Genomic DNA, 10,714 nt, shown 5'->3' with positions numbered 1-10,714 from the left:
GGAGGTATTCTCCTTGTGGGGGTTCGGAGCAGGATTTTCAAGGTAAGATGCTTAAGTAGTCATCTAGACTCCCTTGACTGTATTCTGAGCTTTTGTTTACTAATGTGGTGGCTGAAAAATGACTGCTAGAAATGTATTACTTGCAGGAAATTACTGCTTGGCTATCGCTCATGGAAACATGGCTATCACCATGAAAACATAGGCTATCATGCATAGAAACATACCATTCCAACAATAAGCTTTCTGTTTCTGTACACTTGCTTGCAAAACCAACCTGTGGGTTGACAGGTAGTAAATAAAAGAAAAATAGACCTTTGTGTTTAGACAGAATGAAGAATGGGACTTTGGGTTTAAAAACCCTATACCTCTACATTTTGGGGCTACTTAATTTGGGGTCTGTGTACCCCTGGCAGACCCAGCTGGCTGAATAAAGAATATATTCCCTATAACTCACTGAATTCTGATGGTCCGTGTGTCTTGTGGGGGCTGGCAGCTACAATTCTAATCCTGTAGTCTTTATGTTGTGTTTCCATGAGAATCATACAGGTTTCTTAAATGGAGCAGCCTGTGCTACTTGGAAACTAGACCAGTCTTTTGAGGGTTCTATTTCCATATATAATTGCAACGACAATCTTCAAAGGAGCTTACAGTTGGGCTCTGGCTCTGGTCTCGACTTCTCTTTATACAAAGAGGTACCTGAAACTTAAGATTTGTATGAGTCGATATTGGTCCCCAAATTGGAGGCTCAGGAGAGGCTGCCCAAGTTAAGCTTGTTTTGTAGGACATTGAGAGATTACCTGCTTATCTTGTCTGTGTACCTGTAGTCATGTCAGTGATTTGGAAATCAAATAAAATTTCTATATTCATTAGTTCAAATGGGCAGCCTACCCAATTCTTGGGGTGAAGGGTCCTATTTCATATTGCCCATATGAGATGTGGATGGAGACAACTGAGTAGCAGGCAGAAGATGGAGATAGGCAGAGCCAACAATCTTTAACCAAGTCACTGTTGGAAGAGTTTTAGAGACAATAAGCTTAATTAAGAGTCTTGTATAAGTACTCAGTATCCATAATTCCATTGTAGGGTGAGTAAAGAGACACCATTGCTTGGATTACCTGAGTACAAAGTCCTACTAGAATTAACAAAGGAAGGATTATCCCCATGACCATAAGAAGATGAAACAACCACTAGCAATTAGACAAAGTCTCTAGAAATGTACTGAAGAGGGATTTAGCCTGAACATATAAGAATTGAGAGAATCCTGATATAGGCTTAAAAGGTCAGGGCTAAAGTGACTCTTTGATTCAGGGTCCAAATTGGTGGGTGCTACTGAGGCCGAACCTGAAGCAAGCAGCAAGATAAGTATACTAAAGAGGATTAATGCTAAAAGATGATAACAATACATCTGACCAGTCTGAATGGTTGGAACTCAAGCTTCTGCCGTGCATGGACTGGTCAGCTTCTGGGGGTGGCCAGAGCAGGGCCAAAAATCTCAGGTGGGTCTCTGCTGCCTCTGGAATATGACTCAGAGTGGCTGATCAGAAAGAGGGTCTGCAATTTAAGTCTGCCATTTTTCTGAAGTTGTTGCTTGCTCTCTTTACTTGGATGTGGGGGATCCATGGGGCGATACCTGCAACCTTAATAGCAATGGGAGTTGCTAATATAACAGTGTGAGGGCCAGTCCAGATTGACTGGAATGGCTCCTTCTTTCAATCTTTAATCCATACTTCATCTCCTGGCTGATAGGGTTGGACCCAATTTCCTGAGGATAAGGGCTCTTTCTAGGGTTTTTTAAGTGATATGGCAAAAAGTCCTCCCTAGGACCTGAAAGTGTCAGGACATTTCTAGGTCAGCTATCAGTCGAGGATTTCCTTTTAGGTTCCCTATCACTGGGGGAGGTCTCCTGTGAAGGATTTAAAAAGGAGAATAGCTTGAAGGCATTGGAGTGCACTGTGCTTGAAGTAGAGCCGAAGGCAGCAAGTCAATCCAAAGTAACTGAGTTTCCTGACAAAACTTAGCTAGAGTGGTCTTGAAGGTCTGATTCATGAGCTCAACTTTCCCTGAACTTTGTGGCCTGTAGGCTGTGTAGAGCTTCCATTTCATTCACAGAACTTTGAACAGAGTCTGGATTATCTCAGACAGAAAGGCAGGTCTACTGTCAGATCCTACAGAGAGGGGCAGCCTGTATCTTGGAATAATTTTCCTTAACAAGGCTCTAGCTACTTCTCATGCCCATTCAGCATGTGTAGGGAAAGCTTCAGCCCATCTGGAGTAGTTGCAAACTAACACAAGCAAGTATCAGTGGCCCCAGCAAGGTTGGACCTCAGTAAAGTCCATTCTAGGTCTTGAAAGGGCATAGTCCCAATGTTTGCACCCTTGGATCCGATTTTGGCCTTTGCCCAATGTTGTTTCATGCACAAGTTACACATTTAGCACTGATCTTGGCACATCAGGTTGGAAGCGTGGGTATGAAATACTAGCATCCTAACAGACTTTCTAAAGTGGTCCTCCTAGTGAGGCAACTCATGGTATTGTGTTACCAGCTGAGCTGACACCGCAGTGGAAATATAGTGTCTTTGATCTGGTAGCTCCAATCAGCCCTCTTTCCTCTCAGCTCCCCCTTCACTTAAGGCCCATTGTTCTTTTTCCTTGGTGTATTCTTGTGTGAGGAGAATCTTGGAGACTGGCTTAGGACCCATACTGGCACTTGATTGGTAATCAGTGTCTTTAGCTGCTTGATCTGCCAGTCAGTTTCCCCTACTGTCAGAATTGATTCCTCTCTGGTGGTCTGTGAAGTGAATGACTGCCACCTGAGAAGGCTTCCAGAATAGCTCTAACAGTTGAAGGATTTCTCCTTTGTTCTTGAGTTCTTTTCCTCCTGCCGATAGTAGTCCCCTCTCTCTATAAATGGCTCCATGTACATGCAAAGTAGCAAAGAGGCATACCTTGAGTCTTATAGATGTTGGCCCACTTCAGCCTGCCACAGTGCCTAGATGAGTGCCTAGAGTTCAGCCCGCTGTGCTGACCAACCCTGTGGTAGAGCCTCAGCTCTGACCACATCATCTGTGGTTGTGAAGCCAGCTTTGTGCTGTCCTTCATAAAGGAAGCTGCTCCCATTGGTGAACAAGACCAGTTCTGTATTGTGAACAGAAATGTCAGTCAGGTCCGTCCTGCTTGAGTACACTTCATCCTTGACCTCTTCACAATCATAATTGGAGGGTCCTTCTACAGTGGCGAGAAAAGTAAGTAGGGTATAACACCCACGCAGTCTCAAGGCAGACATGTGGGTTTTTGCAAAGCAGTCCCTGATAATGAGTTATCCTGGCCTTGGTCAGCCACTTGTGTCCCTGATTATTCATTAATGCAGTAATAGCACAGGAGACCTTTACATTTATATTTTGTTCCAGCATGAGCTTGTTAATGTCTCTGACCAGGACTACCATGGAAGTTAAGGCCCAGAGGCATGGCAGTCATTCAGCGGCCCCCATATCTAGCCATTTGGACAGATATGCAATTGGGTGCTGTCATGGCCTGACTGCTTGTGTGAGAACACCTAGTGCAGTATGTCCTTTGTCATGTCTAGTAGTTGTAGTGTTGATGCACTGGTCAAAAGTCTTTATTTCTCTAAAGGCCTTTTCTTGTCTGGAGCCCCATTCCAGGATCCAGCTGTGGCCTTGTACAGTGTCTTGACAATTTCAGAGTAACTTGATATCCAGATCCAGCAGAACTCAGTAGCCCCTACAAATTCATGGACCTCTTTCCTGCTGTTTGGCTAAGGTTTTGAACAGATGGCCAGTTTCCTTTCATGTCCAAGTGCTGATGTCCTTCTGAGATGATGAACCCAAGGTATCTGACTTCCTGTTTCCAGAAATAAGCCTTCCTCCATGACACCTTGTATCCTATGGTAGAGAGCAGAGCCAACGAGGCTCTGGTATTTTTCCAGCAATCTTCTTGTGTGGGGCTAGCCAGCAACAGGTCATCTACATACTGGAGTAGAGTGCAGTTCAAAGTCTCTCTGGGGAAGGCAGCAAGATCTGTGGCCAGTGCTTCACCAAACAAGGTACCTGAGTTCATAAAGACCTGCAGCTATTGAGTCCAAGTCAGTTGTGTCTTTCTCCTGGTGTGTAGGTCTTCTCACTCAAATGCAATCAAAGGCTATCTTGCCACTGATAACCAGAGGCTAAAGAGATCAAGGCAAGTGAACCAGCTTGCTTGGGCAGGTAAGAGACTCAGGAGGGTTTATGGATTCGGGACCACTGTGTGGATGGTTACCTCTGCATCGTAGATGGTGCAGAGGTCCTGGATGGGGTAGTAGTCATGACTAGTATGAGCAGAGTGTTCCAAGGTGACTGGCACTCAACTAGAATTCTGGTATCGCATAATCACTGGATCTGGTCCCTAATTCCAAAGGGAATTGTGACAGGAGTGGCTCCTGGCCTCAAGTCCACCATTGTGGGTGTGTGATTTTATCTAGATCTGGGGGCCCCTTTTCTGCTCAGACGGCAGGGAACAGCAGGTTAGTCAGATTTGTTTGTTTTCTTTCCAATGAATAGAGTGTCATTCATCTTCCCTGGGCACAGTCACAACCATCATTAGAGTAGGTTGGCTCCCCAAGGTGAGACTGGTAGGCTTTCGGGGGCAAAGGCGATCTGTGCTCCAAGCTTTGTTAATAAGCCTCTACCAAAAGGGGGAAGGGGCACTCTGGTAGGTACAGAACCTCATGAGTCACTAGTTGGCCCCCTAACCAACATGAGTGGGCTTTGCAGAATGAGCAGGCAGCCCAGTCCCCCATGGCCCCAATGATAGTTGGGGAGACATGGGTGTGGTTACCACAGAGTGTTCAGCCTCAGTGTCTACCATAAAGGTCATTGATTGGCCCCCTACTTTTATTGCAACCGTAGCCTCTGGGGTCCCTGGATCAGGGATCCCTAGTCTGAGTCTTCTCTGGCCAGACCGATAAAGGCCTTGTAAGACTTGCTCAGGCTAGTATTTTCCTTCACAGGGTTGATTGAACTTCTTTGACCCTTTAGACGTCCTGCAATGGTGGGGCACTCATTTTTCCACTGGCCAGTCTCTTTGCAGTAGGCACATTGGTCGTGACATAGTGGTGGTCTCCTCTTGGTCTCTCCTTTCTGTGGGAGAGCAGTCTGTTGTACCCGGCTTGGGTTTCATAACGTGGCAGGCAGCAGGGACACCTTTTGTGTTATCTACTTATCAGCTATATTTTGGCCTCCTGATCATGGTTCACAAACACCTTGTTAGTGACCTGCAATAGCTGGGTGGAGTGCATTCCAGCAAAGCCCTCTAATTTCTGAAGTTTGCAGTGGATATCAGTGTAAGTTTGAGCCATGAATGTCACATTGCCTGTGTGTTGGTTTTCTCGTGCTTTGGGGTCAAAAGGGGTATACACCCAGAACACCTTGCATAGTCTTTCATAGAGTACTTCTGCTGTTTTGAACATTTTTGTCACCTTTCTGGCCCCAGCTTTCACCCCCTGCAGTATGGCCAGTCGGTACCTATTGAGAGACTCTCTTCTGTTCAGGATGCTGAAGTCCCAATTCGGCTGGCATCGTGTAGTTGCCAAGGCCCATGCTGCGAGGTCTAGTGCACTATCCAATGCTTTTCCTTTGAGCCATCTCCATGCTTCTGATGGAATTTGGCACGGTTCTTCAGTGTTGAAAAGAGTTATGAGGAGCTAACGACAATCATCCTAGATAGGTCAATGAATTTGGAAGATGGACTCGAGCAGGTCAATCATCACCTGGGGTTTTTCCAAATAGGATGGGGTGTGCTGCTTCCATTTGAGGAGGTTGCTTTTGATGCAAGGCTGATAGTAGAGGACAGTGCAGCCCAGCTGGAGTGAGCCCTCTTCACTAATCTCACAAGGGTCTCGTGACTCTTGAAGAGGAATCTAGAGGGCTGAATGCTGTTAGGCTGACTGTGTGGCTGAGTGAAGATGCCATGGACTTGGGCTTGGGAGCTGCTCAGACTGTGGGGGCAGCAAAGACAACCATGGCAGAGAGCTGTCTGGTAATTTGGGGTAGAGTGGCAGTGCAGGGATTGGCAGAGCTATTGGGATGTAAGGTGGGGCAAAGAAAGGTTCTTCCTCAGGGTCTCCTGGGTGGATGACTCTTGCTGTCTCTTGCTTGGTCTTTCCCCTGTCGGGTCACAAGTACCTTACTCTGTCCCTGCCTATTTGCAAAAAAATGGGCCAAAGAGGGAACTACAGTAGCGATTTGCAACCATGAGTGTATGTATGGAAACTGGTCTGGATTCCAGGGGTTCCTGTCACTACCCACTACACATTTCTAATGGTGGGGAGGTCCAGGGATTCTTCCGATGGCCATTCTACCCCAAAGTCAGGCTACTCATGCTCACAGAGTATACACAGTTTTTCTCGGGTCAACTTGACCTTGTACCCTCTGGGAAAGCTTTCTTAATACTTAAATTTTTTTTTAATTTTTAAAATTATTTTTAATGCCAGTTTATTTATTATTTTTTTCATACTATATGTACATAATTTTTTTAACACTTTATTTTTATTTATTTTCTCCCTCCACTCTCAACCCTCCCTTTTGGTAACCACTAATCCATTGTCCATGTTCTGAGTCTCTATTTGTCTTGTTCATTTGTTGCTTTTAGGTTTATATCCCACATATGTGATATCATGTGATTTTCAACCTTTTCTGTCTGGCTTATTTCGCTTAGTATGATTATTTCAATGTCCATCCATGTTGTCACAAATGGTAATATTTTATCTCTTCCTATGGCTGAGTAATATTCCATTGAATATATGTACCACAGTTTCTTTAGCTGATCATCTATCATAGGGCACTTCAGTTGCTTCTATGTCCTGGCCACTGTGAATAATGCTGCTATGAATATTTGTATGCAAATATCTCTTTGAATATGAGTTTTCAAGTCTTTGGGGTAAATACCCAGTAGAGGGATTGCTGGATCATATGGTAGGTCAATTCTCATTTTTTTTGAGGAACCTCCATACACTTTCTGTGGTAGCCGTACCAATCTGCAGTCCCATCAGCAGTGAATGAGGGTTCCTATTTCTCCACATCCTCTCTAGCAGTTGTTATTACTTCTGTTGATTATAGCCATTCTAACAGATGTGAGATGGTATCTCATTGTGGTTTTGATTTGCATTCCCCTAATAGCTAGCGATGTTGAGCAGCTTTTTATATATTTATGGGTCATTTGTATGTCCTCTAGGGAAAAGTGTCTGTTCATGTCCTCTGCCCGTTTTTTGATTGGATTGTTTGTTTTTTGTTGTTGTTGTTGTTGTTATTATTATTGAATCATATTAGTTCTTTGTATATTTTGGATATTAGTCCCTTATAGGAGTTGTTGCTTACAATATATTTTCCCATTCTGATGGTTGTCTCTTTACCTTGTTGACAATTTCTTTTGCTGAGCAGAAGCTTTTTAGTTTGATGTAGTCCCTTTTGTTTATTTTTGCTGTTACTTCCCTGATCTTTGAAGTTAAATTCATAAAATCTTCTTTAAGCCCAAGGTCCTTGAGTTTAGTTTCTATGTTTTCTTCTATGCATTTTATTGTTTCAGGTCTTATACTCAGGTCCTTAATCCATTCTGAGTTACTTTTGTTGTGTGGTGATAGACAAAAGTCTAGTGTCATTCTTTTGCAGATGGCTTTCCAGTTTTTCCAGCACTATTTATTGAAGAGGCTTTCCTTACTCCACTGTATATTTTTGGTGTTTTTGTCAAAAATTATTTGCCCACATGAAGATGAGTCTATTTCTGGACTCTTTGATTCTGTTTCCCTGGTCCATGTGTGTATTTTTCTGCCAATACCATGACATTTTGATTACTGTCACTTTATAGTATAATTTGAAGTCAGGCAGAGTGATGTCTTTACTCTCATTCTTTTTTCTCAGGATGGCTTTGGCAATCCAGGGTCTTTTGTGCTTCCGTACAAATCTGATGATTTTTTGCTCTATTTCTTTCAAAAATGCCAATGGGGTTGTGATAGGGATTGCATTATATCTGTTTAATGTTTTAGGTAATATGGTCATTTTAACTATGTTGATTCTTCAAATCCAACAACACAGAATATCTTTTCATTTTTTTGTATCTTCTTTGGTTTCTTTTAATAGGGTCTTGTAGTTTCATTATATAGGTCCTTCACATGTTTCATTAGATTTTTTTCCTAGGTATTTTATTTTGTCGTCGTTGTTGTTGGGATTGCAAAAGGAATTATTTTTTCTAGTTCTTTTTTGACACTTTGTTATTAGAGTATAGGAATGCTATGAATTTTTGAACGTTGATTTTGTATCCAGAGACTTTACTATTTTTGCTTATTGTTTCTAGTAGTGTTCTTGTGGAGTCTTTAGTGTTTTCTATATAGAGAATCATGCCATCCACAAATAGTGACAGTTTGACTTCTTCATTTCCTTTTTGGAAGCCTTTTAGCTTTCTCTTGACTGATTGCACTTGCCAGGACCTCCAATGTTATATTGAATAACAGTGGTGAATAACAGTGGACAGTCTTGCCTTGTTCCTGATCTTAGAGGGAAGGTTTTAGTTTTTCACCATTAAGTATAATGTTAGCTGAGGGCTTGTCATATATGGCCTTTATTATGTTAAGTTACTTTCATACTTGACCAATTTTGTTAAGCATTTTGATCATAAATGGGTGCCATATCTTGTCAAAGGCTTATTCTGCATCTATTGATATAATCATAGGATTCTTATTTTTTAATTTGTTTATGTGGTGTGTCACATTAATTGATTTACATATGTTGAACCATGCCTGTGCCCCTGAGATGAAGCCCACTTGATCGTGGTGTATAATCTTTCAAATATGTTGCTGTATTCGGTTCACTGGTATCTTATTTAGGATTTTGCATCAGTGTTCATAAGAGAGATTGGTCTGTCATTTTCTTTTTTTGTGTTATTTTTACCAGGTTTTGGTATCACAGTTATATTGGCTTCATAAAATAAGTTGGGAAGTATTGGTTCCTCTTCGATTTTTTGAAGGAGTTTGAGGAGAATAAATATTGAATCTTTTTTGAATGTTTGGTAGAATTCACTGGTGAAGCCATCTGGTCCAGAACTTTTACTTTTTGGTAGGTTTTTGATTATTGTTTCAATTTCCTTACTGCTGATCAGTGCATTTAGATTTTCCAGTTTTTTATTTTTCCAGGCCAGGTAACACTTGATACTTCATAGATTGAAAGGAACTTGTCATTTTATAATCCCTTACTTTTATCTTTAATTTTTGTGCCCACAGCACCTGGTCTTCCCGTGTGGTCTCCCATCCAAGTACTAACCAGGCCTGACCCTGCTTAGCTTCTAAGATCAGACGAAATTGGGCTTGTTCACGGTGGCATGGCCATAGCAGTTCTCGATACCATCTAGAAAGGTTATATTTTTCTAAGTACTGGTCCATTTCTTCTGGGTTATTAAATTTGGTATTATATAGTTTTTCACTGTATTCTTGTATGATCCTTTGTATTTCTGCAGTGTTTATCGTAATTTCCCCTTTCACCTCTGATTTTGTTTATTTGTGTCCTTTCTTTTTTCTTTAGTGAATCTAGCCAGGAGTTTGTCAATTTTATTAACCTTCTCAAACAACCAGCTCTTTGTTGCATTTATTTTCTCTATTGTTATTTTTGTTTTCAATTTCATTTATTTCTGCTCTAAGTTTGATGATTTCTTTGCAGACTTTAGACTTCATTTGTTCTTCCTTTTCTAGTTTTTTAAGATGAAGCGTTATGTTGTTTACTTGAGCTCATTCTTGTTTTTGGAGGTAGGCCTGTAATGATATGAACTTTCCTCTTATGACTGCTCTTGCCGTTTCCCAAAAGTTTTGATATGTTGTACCATCATTATCGTTCGTTTCTATGTATCTCTTGATCTCTTTTTATTTATTCCCTGACTCAGTTATTCTTTAGTGGCATGTTGTTTAATCTCCATGTATTTGTGGGTCTTTCTGCTTTCTTTTTACACTTGATCTCTAGTTTCAAAGCATTATGATCAGAGAATATGGTTGGTATAATTTCAACCTTCTTGTATTTGTTGAGGCTATCTCTGTGACCCAGCATGTGGTCAATTCTTGAGAATGTTTCATGTGCACTAGAGAAGGATATATAAGCAGCTGTTTTAGAATGGAAGGCTCTGTAAATGTCAATTATGTCCAGTTGGTCTAATGTATAATTTAAGGATGTTATTTCCTTATTGGTTTTCTGTTTGGATGTTCTGTCTATTAACAACAGTAGGGTATTTAGATGCCTACTGTGATAGTGTTTTGGTCTGTTTCTCCCTTTAGTTCTGTTAGGAATTGCATTACATATTTCAAGGCTCCCTTATTGGGAGTATAGATATTAATAAGTGTTATGACTTCTTGGTACATGATTCCCTTTATCATTATGAAATATCCCTCAGTATCTTTCTTTACCTTTTTTATTTTGAAGTCTATTTCATCTGATATTAGCACTACAACTCCCACTTTTCTCTGACTGCCATTTGCTTGAAATATCATTTTCCACCCTTTCGCTTTGAGTCTATATTTGTCTTTGGAGCTGATATGTGTCTCCTGGAGGCAGCACATGGTTGGGTTTTGGTTTTTTTGATCCAATTTGCAACTCTATGCCTTTTTATTGGTGAGGTCAGTCCATTTACATTCAGAGTGATTATTGAAATCTGAGGTCTTCTTATAGACATTTTATCTTTTGCTTTCTAG

General features: G+C 41.3%; 1 pseudogene; it reads right to left on the bottom strand.

Annotated features, from left to right (window-relative positions):
* Nucleotides 1–9,253: 9,253 nt before the first annotated feature.
* On the bottom strand, nucleotides 9,254–9,372 carry LOC118612702 (annotated as a pseudogene).
* Between the last annotated feature and the right edge of the window lie 1,342 nt (nucleotides 9,373–10,714).

This window comes from Rousettus aegyptiacus, unplaced genomic scaffold, assembly GCF_014176215.1.
Source record: "Rousettus aegyptiacus isolate mRouAeg1 unplaced genomic scaffold, mRouAeg1.p scaffold_m13_p_16, whole genome shotgun sequence".
In the NCBI taxonomy this organism is placed as follows: Eukaryota; Metazoa; Chordata; class Mammalia; order Chiroptera; family Pteropodidae; genus Rousettus; species Rousettus aegyptiacus.
The sequence above is the reverse complement of the archived record's forward strand: the minus strand, read 5'-3'. Positions and strand labels throughout refer to the sequence as shown.